We start from the raw sequence: 15,742 nt of genomic DNA, 5'->3' as shown, positions 1-15,742 counted from the left end.
CAAAGCCATCTATCAATAAAACAATTCATGTAACTATTGCTATGGAACAATTTGTAAAGCTATAATTTCATCCACAGTAGTTTATTTGAGGAAACTACGGTGTCTGGGAAACATTCCTAACTTTTTGGAGTTGATAACATGTAAGAATGCAGTGCAATTCCTCAAAATTTTTTTTTAGTTATATTTTCAGAATGTACTGAGGTGGGTAGATGCTGTGTTGTACAAATTTGATAGTTATGTTCATTTCTTATATATTCTTTTTTAAAAATTTGTTCTTAAACATCCAAAATAATATTTAGTTTCTTCAATTTGGAAATTTTTGCCTGAGATGAAGCTCTCAACTGGATAGTTATATTCATATCCTCCCACCTATTCATTATAGGGTCATGTTCCTCCCCTTTTTTTGTTTCATGGGCCTTATTTACATATTAGTGTAGCCTTTGGCTGTTTTTCAGTCGTTTCAGTCATTTTCAACTCTGTGACTCCATTTGGGGTTTTCATGGCAAAGATATTGGAGTGGTTTCATTTCCCTTGTTCAGTTCATTTTATAGATGAGGAAACTGAGGCAAACAGGATTAAGAGACTGGCCCACAGCTAGTAAGTGTCTGAGGCCAGTTAAATGCAGGATGATGTGTCTTTCTAATAACTTCAGGCCGGGTGCTCCATCCGTGGTTCCACCTAGCTGCCATGAAGCCGTTAACCCCTTCTCAAGAGGTCTTTAAATTCATAAAATACTAGGATTACATAGGAAAATATTGAAATGCTTTAATCAAAATATTAAAAAACAAACCACAAAGCCACATTTCTGATGTACTTCTCAGACTTTGAAATACATCTTTGGATCTGAGGTTGACATCTCTTGCCATAGGGGTCCATCCAACATCTTGGAGGCCACCTTTTTCTCTCACTATTAAAAGGATATCAGTGGAATGCCATGGCTGTGTACTTGTCATCCCTTACCCTGTCACCAGCTCATCTTTTCTTCCAATCCATTTTCTTGATGAAGTTGTTTGCTCCTCTTCTTCTCTGAAGTTCCATATTGATTATATACTGTAACCTGTTCACATCAACCATATATCGCTCCATTTTTTTCCGCATAATATTTTTAATTCTTTAAAAACTTATAATCCACATTTCACTGTTATATAGCAACACTTGTAGAATACTGATATTAAAAAGATGGACTTTCTTTTGAAATTTCCCTAAGGTAATCCAAATCCCTTCCTCTTCTTCTTTTTTTTTTTTAAATCCTTACCTTCCGTCTTGGAGTCAATACTGTGTATTGGCTCCAAGGCAGAAGAGTGGTAAGGGCTAGGCAATGGGGGTCAAGTGACTTGCCCAGGGTCACACAGCTGGGAAGTGTCTGAGGTCAGATTTGAACCTAGGACCTCCCATCTCTAGGCCTGGCTCTCAATCCACTGAGCTACCCAGCTCCCCCCCCCCCCCCCCCTCCTCTTCTACACTGTGCCCAACTCATCTGTCTGGAGTGTTTATCCCATGTGTACATATCAATAGACAAGCTTTGTAGGTCTGTGGCGTAATTAGACTAGTAGACAATTTTCATCCACTTTTCTGAATGTATAATCAAAGCAGGCCCTTTTGAGTAGTTACAGATCTTTTCTATGTTCCATTATTTGATGCTACCAGATAATGTCATCTACCAACAAGAGCAAGATGGAGAATCTTGCCTTTCAGAAAAATTACTCTTCAATTTGAGTTGGATGCTCTGTTGCTTATCTTTTATCACATGTCAGACACCTTTGGTGAGCCCATATCTCTTTCCTTGTCAGAGGGCCTTTTAGCTTAAAAAAAAAATTGTTATGCCTTCCATGGAATTATTAATAATTTTGATGTATGGATCTGAGACACCTTGTTGGAAAAAACCCCTAAAATGTTTAGTGCAACATTTTATTGCATTAAGTCAAATGCATTTTCCTAATCATCTACCAAGTATGGATCTTCTATTCTTTAAGTCTTTTGCCAATTGGGAGATAGTAAAGATATAGTTCACAGATAAATATTGCTTAGATCCACTTATTGCCTACTTATAGTGTAGGGGGTAAAATTATGGTTGGATTGAATATTTAAGAGTATGGTCACTAGGAATTAATTACTTAATTCCAAATGAATTACTCAAATCAGAATGACTTTTCTGGTAGTTTATTTGCAAATAGAGTGAGTGAAAGTAAGGAAAATGAGAGAGAGAGAGCAGGAGAGATAACTACTCTGGACCAGGCAGGGCTTCAGAGTCCCCAGCAAAGGGGGGCACAGAGGTTAATTAAACAAGACTTTTAGCCATGAGGCCTCCTCTAAGACTAGGGGTCTCTCCAGAGGCTAGTTTCTCCAGAAAAGCCAAGGAAAGGGAGTGAGACTTTTTCACTCAATCACATCAGTTCAAAGTAAAGCAGTCTGAAGCCTCAAGCCTGAGCTCCTTCAAGGCCAAGTTCAAAGGGGGAAGAACTTCCTCACAGGAAGTTACCACCATATTTAAAGACAGTTCTTTGCACCGCTTCTTGTGCCTTTGATTCACTTTTACATGGACTAATGGTGACTTTAACTTTGTTTCAGACTGCCCAGGGGGCAGTCAGTTATTTTTGATTCATCATGTCAACGTGGAAATCTAGAAATCCCCAGTTTATTTAGTTGGGACATCCACTTCAGGTGGGAGGTAGGCCCCATCCAAAGTCAAGTAGCTCTTTTGTCTCCAGAAGCCTTTCCCAGCATATCACATCCTCCTTTGGAGGATTGAACTCGGACCTTCAGCTTGTGAGACTGATGTGCTACCTACTGTGCCAAAGCTGAAGTGGATGTCTATTGTCTGGTGAAGTGGGACCTTCCCTCAGGAGGAAAACTCTCCTGTGACAAAGTCAAAACCTGGGGTTTCTACCTCCCAACTAAATAAACTGGGTATTTCTAGATTTCCACGGAGACAATCACTTGCTAGCACACCTGGGTCATAGACCCCCCCCCCCCCCCCCCAAGGATTAAGTGGGGTTGTATACATTATTCCTGGTGGCTATGTATGTATACATACCTTCCTGGCTAAAGAATAAATAGGGGAGAGTTGATCCCATCTTCACAATAGCCTCAGTGAATATGGAGTTGTTGCATTTAGAGATAACTTGAATTATGTTTTGTATTGGTGGGAAAAGAGGTATATAGTTTACTTGGTTGCCTTTTTTAGTATTTAGAGCTTTTTTTGGGGGGGGGTTGCAATTGTTTGTCATCTTTAATTCCTTAAGACATTTTTTATATTAGCCTCTCAGCTCTTATAAATATCCCTACAGCTTAGATCTCTATTTAAACTTGTTCTAATCTGTTGACTTTTTCTGCCTTTGTCCTCTTTGGTGTCTTCTCTAAATATATCTGGGGCTTTGACATTAAGGTCTGATTGTGGTTGTTCTACCGTATTTGGTGGTTAGAACAATTTGTTAGTAATCTGTATATCTTATCCATTTTTCTTATATTTGTTTTCTTCCTTCCATTTTCATTCTTAATAGTCTTGAAATGATTTTACTTGTTTGGATCTCATGCCAAGCTTTTACCCTTACTTTTCTGTTTTATAAAATGACTGCTCATAATCAATCATCCATCAGCCTTTATAAGATTTTACAAATGAGTTTGCATTCTAAATTAGTGTTGCTTTCAGCTACTGTCTCTTTCCATTTAGCAAATAACTCAGATTTTGCAGAATTGAAGGCACTTGGGCCCTTTTGAACTTCCTGTTGTGGCAATAGATTTGTAGTATGTTTCTATATAAAGTTACTATAATTGGTATTAATGTAATTTCTAGTATTTTTCTCATTTCTAACAGCTTATTACTTGTTTAAATAGTTTAGTATTAGATTTCAATTATATGCCATATCTATTTCCTTACTTTGATTATTTTAACTTTTTACTAATTTTTAGTTTTGTTCTGACGAATTGGTGTATCCACATCTGATAAGATGTAACATTAACATTCATAACAAGTCTTTTCATGTAAAATAAAATCTACTTCACTTTTTAGTTTTTGTCTACTTTCTTTTTTGAGAGTGTTAAATATAAAAATGTGAGGCTTCTCTTGTCTCAGTCTTTGATTTCTTGTGTTCCTTTTACCTAAATTATGCTTTCATCTGTATTATCTTGCCTTCTTTTGTCTTCTCACCTTTTCACTTTGCTGAGCATCAAAGGGTAGGTATATTGACTTAATTTGAAGGATCATTTCCAGTTCTTCAGAGATTCTGTGCTTCTTCCTTCTGAACAGACAGTGTTGGTACATAAATATTTTCAGGTTGATTTTGTGAATTTTTTTCCCAATACTGTTATATGAAACAAAGTCCTTAGACCTATGGTCATACTATCTCCTCCTTCCTTTGCCTTTCCAGGAAAACATGATCTGTCTTCAGTTTAGGTACAACTTTTTTTTTCTAGTTTTATTTATAACAAAAGTGTCAAAGTTGATATGATTCAGCTTCCCCAGCAGTTTGTTCGTGTTATTGCATAACTATCTCACATTTACAAAATCATTCGTAAAATCAAATTTGTAAATAGTTTGACAACAATGTGATTGTTAGTATGTTTTGCTTTCTTTTCTTTCTTCCTCTGATGGAAGATTCAGAAACTGGCAGCTTAGGCCCGAGGACCATGTAAAATTTTCTTTTTCTTTTCTTTTTTTTTGAGGACCATGTAAAATTTTCTTTTTTTAATTGAAAAATTTAATTGAAATTTTCTTTTTGGTATTCATGGCTAGAATATTTCTTTTCAAGTGGCCACAAGGTATTGGTAATGATGACCTTCCATGTACTGATCCTTCGAAAACAGAATCAATCTGTTTCAAGGGTCATTCTTTGAAGCTTAGTATGGTAGAACCTGCCAGACATACTCTAGACACAACCTTTGAGGAACCAGGGTTACTTTAATATTTATAGGTTGTTGGGTGGAGAAGTGGATAGAGCACTCAGTCTTGAGCTAAGAAAATCAGAGATAAAATCCAGCCTGAGACACTGGCTTTGTCAGCCTGGGCACAAATCAATTTCCTCAACTATAAAATAGAGTCAATAATATTACCTACCTTGAAAGATTGGGGGGATCAGATAATATTTGTAAGTGCTTAACACAGTGCTTAATAAATGCTTATTCCTTCCCTCCCTCCCTGATTCCATGATACATTGGAATAAGAATTGTAGAAGAAAATTGCACTTAAATTTTTTAGTAACATTGTCTCTTTTTGGGAAATGAGCATTAGTAGAAATCCCATTGTTTTTTACAGGTTAGTAATTCAGTGAGGTTTCGCCGAACTGTCAAAAACATCAGGGAATGGAAAAAAGTGAACTTCAGATTATCCAGGTTTGGATTATTTGATATTCCTATTAAAGAATAAGTTGGTATCTGCTTTAGAAATAACAGTTGCCTTTTATTTTAGCATTACTTTAAGTAAACCATTAACAGATGAACAGGATTTAAAATACATTTGCAAAAATCTCTCTCACCCATCCCCCCAAAACAGAAGCATACCTGCAAATACCTATCATCAACAAATGTTTACTGGTCATCTACTATATGCAGGTTATTGTGTTAAGGATATGCATAAAAAGATATATGAGATGGGTAGTACTGTTAAATGCAAATACATGAGTTCTACTGAAATTTAGAAGAAGGAATTGTTACTGAAGGCTGGGACCTTAAGAGAAGGCTTCACTCAGGAACTGGAATTGGAGAAAGGGCATTCTGGACTAGGGTGAATCATCCTGGGTGAAAGTTCAGTGATTGTTAGTAAGTATTTGTTAAGTACCTTCTGTCTACTAGTTACTGATTGGAATGAGCAAAGGAACAATAGATAAAAAGCTTTGTGCTTACTAGTTGCATACCTCTTGTCTAGTAACTTTATAAAGTCTAAAGTATCTTGTTAATAATATTCTTTTCTTTTTCCCCTCCTCCTTGTGTTGGGGGAGGGAGGTTAGGAAGGAGAAAAAAATCCTTAATTATTGAAAAACTGCTTAATTTCAAATTTAAAAAAATAGATGAATTGTATATTGTCTTTTTTTACAACATAAGTGAAGTCCCATTATAAAGAAGCTTACAGGACAATCTAGATTATTTTGTTCCAATGGGTTATTTCCCTCAGTGACATTTCTGGAAATGATATTTCTATATTCTACTACTTGGGGATGAACTAGATGTGTTCTGTAGTGAATTGAAAAGTGAAAATAAGCACCTTTTGGATATAATAAGATGAGACGAGGTATCATACAGATTATTTTTGGTAGAGAGTTTGGGAATTTAGAAGTGATCAAATTGTTTAAGAGAATATGGGAGAGATAGTTAAAGAAGGATAATTTATGTTAGTGACAGGATAAAAGAACTGCAAAAGATTTAAGCCATAATTGAATTTTCTCTCTTTTAGGGATTACCATAGAAACAGAACATAAATATTTTCATGGTATAAACCGTTTCTTCAATGGATAAGGATCAGAGAAAGCAGTTGTGTGGCATTCTTACAAGTGAAGATGTGAACATGTCATTTATTTTGTCAAGTTCAGTGCTTGGCCCTAGGTCCTTTAATTTTAATTTAAAGACTTTTATAACTTGGCCTTAACCTGCCTTTCCAGACTTACTAAATATATTGCTCATTAAAGGATAGAGTTCTGGACCTAGAGGGGTCTCACACACTTAGCTGTGTGATCTGAGACAAGCAATTTAATTTCTTTTGGCCTCAGTTTACTCATTTGTGGGCAGCTAGATGACTCAGTAGATAGAGTGCCAGACCTTGAGTCAGGAAGATGCATTTTTCTGAGTTCAAATCTGCTTAGACACTTACTTAAGCTGTGTGACCCTGGAGAAGTCTATTAACCCTCTTTGCCTCAGTTTCCTCATTTGTAAAATGAGCTGTAGGAGGAAATGGCAAAAAACTTAAGGATTCTTGTCAAGAAAACCCCAAATAGTCATGAAGAGTTGGACAGGACTGAAAACAACTGAACATTACTCATATGTAAAATGAGGGTAATAATAGCTCGTAGGTATGATCAAAAGAGATAGCAGATGTTAAGTGCTTTGCAAACCTTGGAAAACTACCTAATTGTTAGCTATTTTTTATTTCATGTACTTCAGTCCTGCCAAACTAGTCTTGCAGTTCTCCACACATGATGCTCTAACACTAATCTTCATTCATTTTCTCAATCTATTTCCTATGCATAGAATTCCCTCTCCTTCAAGTACCTCTAGTTTCCTTTAATGTTCAGCTTAAGCAACATGTTCTATATGATTCCTTTTCTGATTCTTTCAACTACTAGTGCCTTTTCCCTAAAATTATTTTCTATTTTATATCTGTTTTATATTTACAAAAGTAGGTGGGTCAGGGACTATTTCACTTTTGTTTTTGTTCCTAGTACCTGGAACAGTGCTTTGGATTACACGGGATAGAATTTATTTTAATCAGACCATTAGCTGGAAAGGAAATCACACCCACACACTCATACACCTTTCTATGGTGATTTTTTGCACTGGTATTTATAGGGATTTTTTACTCTTAAAAACACATATAGATACATATGTACATTTATATAGCTCCATGAGATCTTGTATTTCATCATCATCATATTATGTAATAGATTTAAAGATATACTAGATAACCAGTGAAGTCCAGTTCCCTCATTTTATAGTTAAGGAAACTGAAACCCACCCCACAAGATGAAGTGACTTTACCAAGGCCATACAAGGGATGTGGAAGAGCCAGGATTTGTCATTCTTTTGAATATGCCATGTTGTAGGTATCAGTATCTTCATTTCATAAATGCAGAAAAATCATGATTGCTTTAAGATTTCAGAGTGGATGGCAGACCTAGAAACTCAGACTTTTTGATACTGGGAAGAAAGAAAGGAAGAATTTTTCAACTATCTTTTATATGCTAGATATTGGGCTAAATGCTTTACAGATACCTCATTTGATCCTTGCAACAATCCTGGGAGGTATGTGTATTTTTATCCTCATTTTATAGTTGAGGAAACTGAGGTGATTAGATTAATAAGTGACTTGTCAAAGATCTTATAGGATTTGAACTCAGGTCTTACAAACTCTAGGACCAGCCCCTTTATCTCCTAAAGTATATTGTGTGTATGTGTTTAGAAGACTTTTTTTTCATTTTAGTTATCCTGGAAATTGAACTTTAAAAAAAAAACCCAAAACAAAAACTCAAAACACTAATTTATTAAATTACAAGTTAATGAAAACTTGGGGGCTGGCTGTCTAATGAAGATTCTTGCATCCGAACTATAATTATCAGAGATTTAGTGACTGCTCTACGTGACACTTGACAAATTACTATTTCCCCTTAAGCTTTTGCTTCTAATATGTTATAATTCTAGACAATTAACCCTTTTTTCCTGTTAATAAACTTTGAATTCTTAAACATTTGATTTAGAGGTTGCTGGGTAAATAAGCAACATTCAGTCATTCCAGATTTCATTTTCAGGGTTTAAATAACAATTTGATTGTTGTATTGAGTTGTAAAATTGTTCTACTTGTCCTTCCTTTTAAATTGTATAAATGTATTATTCTTTTTACTATTTAATATAATTTGGATAAAAATAGCATATTAAATTAGGGGAATACATTCTTATGGGGGAATGCTTATGCAAATTTTACTTATGAAAACTGATGAGATCACCAATCAAAAAGCACTTATTAATCAAGCTCCTATTATGTGTCAGGTACTGTGTGGCATACTGGACATGCTCAGATTTGTTTGTGGTCTCATCAGTTTTGAGTTCCTTCCATGGATACAGATTGCAACCTCTCCATGCCTGCCCACTCAGTTGTTCTTCCAAAAGTTCTCTGCAGGGAGTCCAGTGTGTTAAAGGCCTTCCTTTATTTCAACATTGTGAGGATGCCAGTGGAGCAGTTTGGCTGTTCATTTATTATCTTTTTTTGCCAAGTTACCAACCCATCTTCTCTGTCATGCAATTTCTTGACATCCTTTACTCTTTTTCTTCAGAGTTCCCTCTTTGGTTTTATATCACAGCTGTGTACACTACCATTTATCTTATTATTGTCTTCTCTATGATGTTCATCTTTAGTTCTTTGGAGGCAGTGGTGTTCTAAATCTCAGTGACATACAACAACATCAGTAAAATATTTATATTTAAAGATCTTTGCTTTCATGGGGAAGCTCTGGTCAGTAAGGGTACTTTACAATTTCCCAAAAAGTGTTCCAGCCTGCTCTTTTCTCTTCCTTTTCAACCATGGGCCCAGCTCATTGTCCATCTGTGGTGTGTCTCAGCTATACATATTGTTGGTCAAGCTCTATAGAATGCCCTTCCAGATGCAATTTAAAGTCTGCGCAGTAGATATTCTTCATCATTGGTCTTTCCCATATGGATGGACAGACCAAACACCTTTGAGTGATTACAGATCTCTTCTAGGAGTCTCTGCAATGATTTGAGGCTTGATGCAGTCAGCACAATGTCATCTACAAAAAGGAGCATTTGGAGGACCTCACCATCCACAGGGAATACCCCTACAACCTGGATTCAGCGTTGGAGCTCTTTCATCACAATAATGAATACTTTTGGTGAGCATACATCTCCCTGTTTTATGCCTTACCTGATGTTTATTATCAGAGGGTTAATTGAACAGTTATTCCTCTTGTTAAATCTTCCAGGGAGCTTAGAATGATCTTCATAGTAAGGAAGAAAGATACCTCTTAAGGAGCTGCAGGGTGGTGCTTTCTTCTACTGAATCAAATCTTATTATTAGTATTATTATTTTTTTGTAATTGACAAATAAGAAGCACCTGGGATCTTATATCTCGACATCTTTCAGTCACTTTTGAGATGGTAAAATGTGGTTCATTGTTGAATATCATTTGTAAAAAAGCCTGTTCCCTAATAATACACTCATCAAGGTTGCCTTCAATTAACGTGTGTATATATGCACACATATAATTCAGTATTAGCAAGATCTGAGGGGTTCACCCCCCCCCCCATGCCTTTGGTATCTTCCGTATCAGTAAATCAATCCCTCAGTACCCTATTTTTATCTTCTGAATTGTTGATCTCAATATATACTTGATTAACCTAGCTGTTGTTGTTCCCGTCTTTGTTCTTTTTCATGCCACTTCTACTTCTTTTAAAGAACCTGAATGTTGTATTTTAAGGTCCACATGTAGTGGTTCCACTATCTTTGATGGAGAAAATAGTTTGTTATAATCATTTTTACATATATTTTCCATTTTTTCTGTTTGTAGTCATATTTTAATTTCTATTCTTGAATGCCCTTGAATGACTTTGTTTAGATGGGCATATTGTTAAGCTTTCTTTAGACTGGTTTGATTCTCTGCTGTTTCTCTGCTTTATGAAACGTCGTTGTTGATAATTGCCTGTCCTTCTTTGTACGAATTTACAAATGAATTTATATTTTCTTCTTGTAATGCCTTTGGCAGCCATCTTTATCTGTTTAGCAAGTAAGTCAACTATTTGCTGACTAATGCTTTCTGGGTTCTTATGGACTCATTGTTAGAGCCATTAAATTAGTGGTTTGGCTTTTGGATGAACTTATTGTCGAGATTGCCATTTCTGTTCATTTCCCATTTTAAATTTTCAATAGCTTGTTTAAATTGAAAAAACAAAAAACACCAAGATTAAATCTTTGTAGGTCTTCTCTTTTTCTCTTTATTATTCTTTCTTTGTTATAAATTCTGATCCTAACTTTGGAAAATAGATGGTTTCATTTAGCCTACACATTCAACGATGAGATAACTCCCATGTTCATAATAAATATTTTCCTATCTGTTAAAATGTGTTTGATTCTTTTGTGATGCTGTTTAGTGCTCACTATGTCCAGAGCCACTTAGTTTTTTTTTTTTAAAGAAAGTGTTCATTATGTAGAAGCATGAGGCTTCTTGTATGATCTTCATATCTTTGGTCTCTATTTCTTTCTGTTGAATGATATTTTGCCTTTTCAACTTTTCTCAGCTTTACATAGAAGACTTCAAGTATCAAGTATTGGTGTGTATGTTGATTTGATTTGGAGGGTCAAATATCTAATAGAATTTCTCTACTATCTTATACTTAGCAACTTGGGGTCATGCATATGCTTTGATTCTTTAAATGTTAATACAAGATTGTAAAGAATACTTGTTTCCTTTCTGTTAATGGTAATATATTATTTTGAGCAAGCCATTTTATTAGGGGGACATTGGGAGAGTATTGGAAAATACCTGCTATGTCAAAAATGTATCTTTAAAAAGAAATCTTCAAATTAAATTTTGTCAGCTGAGGAAGTAAGATTGAAGGAATTTTCAATCTTAGGACTTCTGAAAAATCTAATGAACTCAATTGACAAACAAAAATAGCTACATACAAATCTTCAACTTATAAATTGGTTATATTTCAAAAATTTTAAGTGTATAATTTAGAAAACATTTTCTTACAGCAAAAATACTCTAAATTGATAAAATTCCTATAATCTATAATAAAACAACTGTTCTTATTTAGTTATATGTTATCATACAGTCTGAATAAGAATGAAATCTAACTTCAGACTGAGAATTCTAGATAAAACATCTAAACAAATGATCACTCTTAGCTTGGAGCAATCTATAAGGGGAAATCCATTCATTACTTTATGAGGCAATTTGTTACACTTTTGGACAATTCTAATTGTTAAGAAGTTTTTCTGTACATCAAACAGAAACCCACCTTCATTTATTTATTCATTCATTTATTCATCCATCCATCCATTTATTTATTTATTTATTTGTTTATTTATCTATTTATTTATTTTTGAGTTTCCCCTGGTTATTCTCACTTCTGTCTTCTTGGCCCAAGTAGAATAAATCTAATCTTTTTTTTTCACATGATTACCCTTTATTAGGATTAATTAAGCCATAGGGCTAATGAGGACTATTTGTAGTAATTAGGATCTCTGCAGCTAGGGTAAAGAATAATGGTAAGGTTTCTTTAAAGCCAGACAAAATATTCAGAAGGATGCTGGTTAGAATTCTGGTTAGCCTGAGTCAGTTGGTTTTTCCAACTGCCAATGGTCTCCTAGAGGTTTTTTTGCCTAGGAGGGGTCTGGTATTTCTGTTCCCTGGAACACTGAAAAAAACCTAGTGGCAGGTGAGGAGAACAGGTTAGAGTTTCTGAAATATGTTTGTGGGGGAAATCAACAGAAAAGAGAGAGAGTCTGTGTGATTGCTTCTAGGGCTAAGCCATTTTGAGGCTTATTAGGTCAAAAAACCTATCTAGGCCCAGAAGGGCTGGCAGTGGGCAGAGAGAGTAAATAATTTAAAGTTGAAAGGGATGTAAGGAGACAGTAAACTTACTTATCAAGTGAGAGGATTAGTAATTAGCATAGCTTATTTAGTATAGACCCCAGAATTAGAGGTAGTTTAAGGAGAATAAGGAGGCTTTGGGGAAATCCAAGTGAGAAGCAGATTTGTGAGAATCAGACCAGAGTGGGAAAGCTTAGCCCCTTGTTAGATTTAGGGATTCTATCCTCAACTGTTAATTACCCATCCTTACCTTTCCTTAATATTTTTTAAATAGTTTTTGGTTCTACAAGATACTTCCAAGTATTGTTACTCTTAGCAAATTTTACTAGGCCCAAACCTGTTACACAGGGCACAGATCAACTGGTATTATAGCAATAACCACCAGAGCCATAAAGAAATGTTAGGGGTAAACTTGGGGGTTATGACTGAATATATTATATTTAGTGGTCACCGGGGATTTAAATTAAATCCCAATGAAATACTCAAGTTAGTATGGGATTTTATGGTGGTTTATTTACAATAGAAGGAAAAAAATTAGGAAGGAGAAGAGGGAAAAAGGGTAGAAGATCTGCTCCAGCTTGGCCTAAGACAAGGGGAGTTCAGAGACCTTCCAGCCATGAGGCCTCTTCCAAGATGAGGGGCTTCCTTTGAGGACAGTGCCTTCAGAAGGTCCTTCAGGGAAACCACTTCACCTAAACCACACTACAGAGCTCCTCCCAGTGACCTCCACTGCCAAAGTCCGTCAAAGCCACAAGCACACCAAACGTCCGCCAAAAGCTCCCAGCGCCACCGAGGGCCTCTCACAGGAAGTAACGTGAAATATATAGGCAGTTATTTACATCACTTCCTGTGTCTCACATGTACCAATGGTGGCTTAAACTTGGTTTAGAACAGCCCAGGGGGTCATTCAGTTGTTTCTGATTTGTCACTTGCTAGCATATGCCATTCATAGGCCATCCTCCCCTACAGTTAATCCTTAAGTGGGGGTATATATATTCCTGGTTGCTAGAATTCTAAAGACTAAGCAGGGTAGAGTAAAACTAAAATTCACAGAAGATAGAGTATCCTATTTTATACCTTAAATCTTCATATATTCAAACATTGTTCTCATGTCCTATCTTCTTGAATCTTCTTTAGTCAGGACTAACCATCTCCATTTCCATGATCTAAAGGCCTGTAAGCATCCTCATGATCTGGGCATTTTTCAATTTATCAGTGGTATGTCATAAAATGTCATGCTAATAATGAACACAATATTTAATATGTGGATTGACCAGAAAATAATAGGACTACCACCTCCATGTAATTTAATATTTCATTAACTTTCTTGGCACCATATTCAGTTTTTTAATTTATTTCACTTTAATTCCATTTGTGATGATTGAATTTAAGGTAACCTCAGGTACAACGTTCCAAGCACAGTCAATTTATTGGTAAGACTAGCAGATATTAATAAAGGATTCTTTAGTGCCTCAATAAACCAAAAGACCTCAAATCATTGCAGACATCATTTGTACAGACAAAAGAAGGAGTATCCAAACTAGATGCAGCTTTATGGGTGATGTGGAAAGGAAACAAAACTGACAGTTGGTGGGGGAAGGGGCAACCAGGAGTAGCAGTTGGGTCTTGTGACTAGCTCTTCCTTCCTGGTGTTGGAGGAGGGAGAAGCTTGTTCAGCCCAATCTGGAGTGGCGTGCCTCTTCTTGGTTCAGCCCGAAGATTCAGGCCCAATCATTTCGGAAGGTTAGAATTGTTCTTGTTTGCTTTCTGTCTACTGCTAAGATTCTGAAATTGACAAAACTAGCACTCAAAAAGGGAGTGGGAGAAACCTGCCACCAGCCGGTGGGGGCTGGCCTCAGCTCCAAAAGCTGAGGAAAAAACTCCAATCCCAACTGGTTATTAAACTTTATATTATTTGAATTCGCAGTCAGTTAAGTGGACTATCTTTCTGGGGCATAAAGGGAGCTGAACATCAGTTCAGTCATTCAAGACTAACAGTCCTTATCGGACCCTTGCTGCTTCCTCTCAGCAGACAGCATCTCTCTCCTTTACCTCACCGAGCAATATTCCCTCTCTCCTCTCAACTCCTCCATACCCTACTGCAGACCTCTTATTATCCCTTGGTTTTTCATATATCCTCCCCATCTCTCCAAATAAATATTACAGTTTTTGGCAGAGCCAGCTAGGCTTTCCAACCTATTTCGTCAAGAATTTGGGAAAAATAAGTCAATTGGAGTTGTCAGAGAAGTTTCAGAATATAATGCATCCTAGATGAGGTGGGGGGTGGTCCAAGAGGCTTAGTAGTGTGAGATTTAAAATGGTTAAGCCCTTAAACTATAGTGATTAAAATAGTGGAAGATATAAATTGTGATAGATATAAGAGAGGGTGAGTAAATTTGACTGCAGAAATATGTTTCACTACAGTGTCTTGGGTTTTAAAATCAAATATAAGGTGGTCACCAGGGAAATATTCCCAATTATTCAAATACCCAAGTCAATTGGGTTTTATAGAGTTTTTAATTAACAATACAATGAGTAATCAAAGAAAGAGAGAGAGAGTAAGAAAAGGAATAAGTATGAAGGGCCTCAAGCCAATATGGCCTAGACCTGAGTCTTAAAAGAGAAATCAGTCAGTTATTTAACACTCACCACAAGGTCTGACTAAACAAGGATTTTAGTGACACCAGGCCAGCGTCCTTCCTCAAAGAGTCTTCCAGCCAGAGATTGTTTCAAAGGGCCTCTCTCAAGAGCCTCCAGAACTCCTACCCCAGAGGGACAGAGTCCCCCAGAGGAGCTAAGGAACTCTCCTTCAGAATGAGAGTCAGAAATCAAGACCCTCCTCCGCTCTGAGCTCTTATTTTTAAGGGCAAAATCTCCTCTGTCACCTCCCCTAAGTCCTTACATCTACCAATCACTGTAGATGTTTCTAAAGGACCGCCCATTTTGAATTCACAGCTGAGTAGTTTTAATCTCTTTAGTAAGACAGGAAAAAATGCTGCCCTGGCGACAAATTTCATTAAGAAAAAAACTCTGAATAAGTTATCACCCTTTTAGGTTTAAGTAGTTTACAAGTTGCCCCACCTTTTTAGGTACTTAGTATCCCATTGTATCAATTCTAAAACAGTCATGATTCAAAGAACTTCCTGTCCCTTCCATAAGCATGGATCAAAGCACTTTCATTATTCTCAAGGAGCTCTCTGTCCTAAAGCAGTCCTAAGTAGAGTGGAGTAGGAATATTCCCAAGGCAATGAGCCCTCACATTCAAGTAGAATTCTCACTATCTGCTAGGGAATTTTTTAAAGTAGAAGATTCCCCAATGGGGGAAACCCCTAACATTCATAAGTCTGAGAAATTTTGAGGTTTACAGTAGCAAGTCTTCCTTCCAACTTGTCCCTATGGAAAGCTTATTAGTAGAGGCCATCTATATGACTAGTTAGTGTTGCAGAGATAACAAACCAGACTCTGGCATCCTTCTAAGCCCCTTTAAGGAC

General features: G+C 36.3%; 1 protein-coding gene across 3 annotated transcripts in view; it reads left to right on the top strand.

The window, feature by feature from the left end:
- Positions 1-15,742, top strand: part of USP12 (ubiquitin specific peptidase 12) — a 134,334-nt gene that overhangs the window by 32,774 nt on the left and 85,818 nt on the right. Inside the window, exons 1-2 of one of the 3 annotated variants that reach the window (XM_056794704.1) lie at positions 4,014-5,328; positions 9,400-9,548. The exons of 1 other annotated variant lie outside the window; for it this stretch is intronic. The gene's annotated coding sequence lies outside the window, so the exon portion shown is untranslated. Of the gene's footprint in view, positions 1-4,013; positions 5,329-9,399; positions 9,549-15,742 lie in introns of those variants that run through there. One more of the 3 variants, XM_056794703.1, reaches the window with a different exon arrangement.

The sequence above is a fragment of the Monodelphis domestica genome, chromosome 4 (assembly GCF_027887165.1).
Source record: "Monodelphis domestica isolate mMonDom1 chromosome 4, mMonDom1.pri, whole genome shotgun sequence".
Taxonomy (NCBI): Eukaryota; Metazoa; Chordata; class Mammalia; order Didelphimorphia; family Didelphidae; genus Monodelphis; species Monodelphis domestica.
This window is presented reverse-complemented; position numbering and strand designations above follow the sequence as displayed.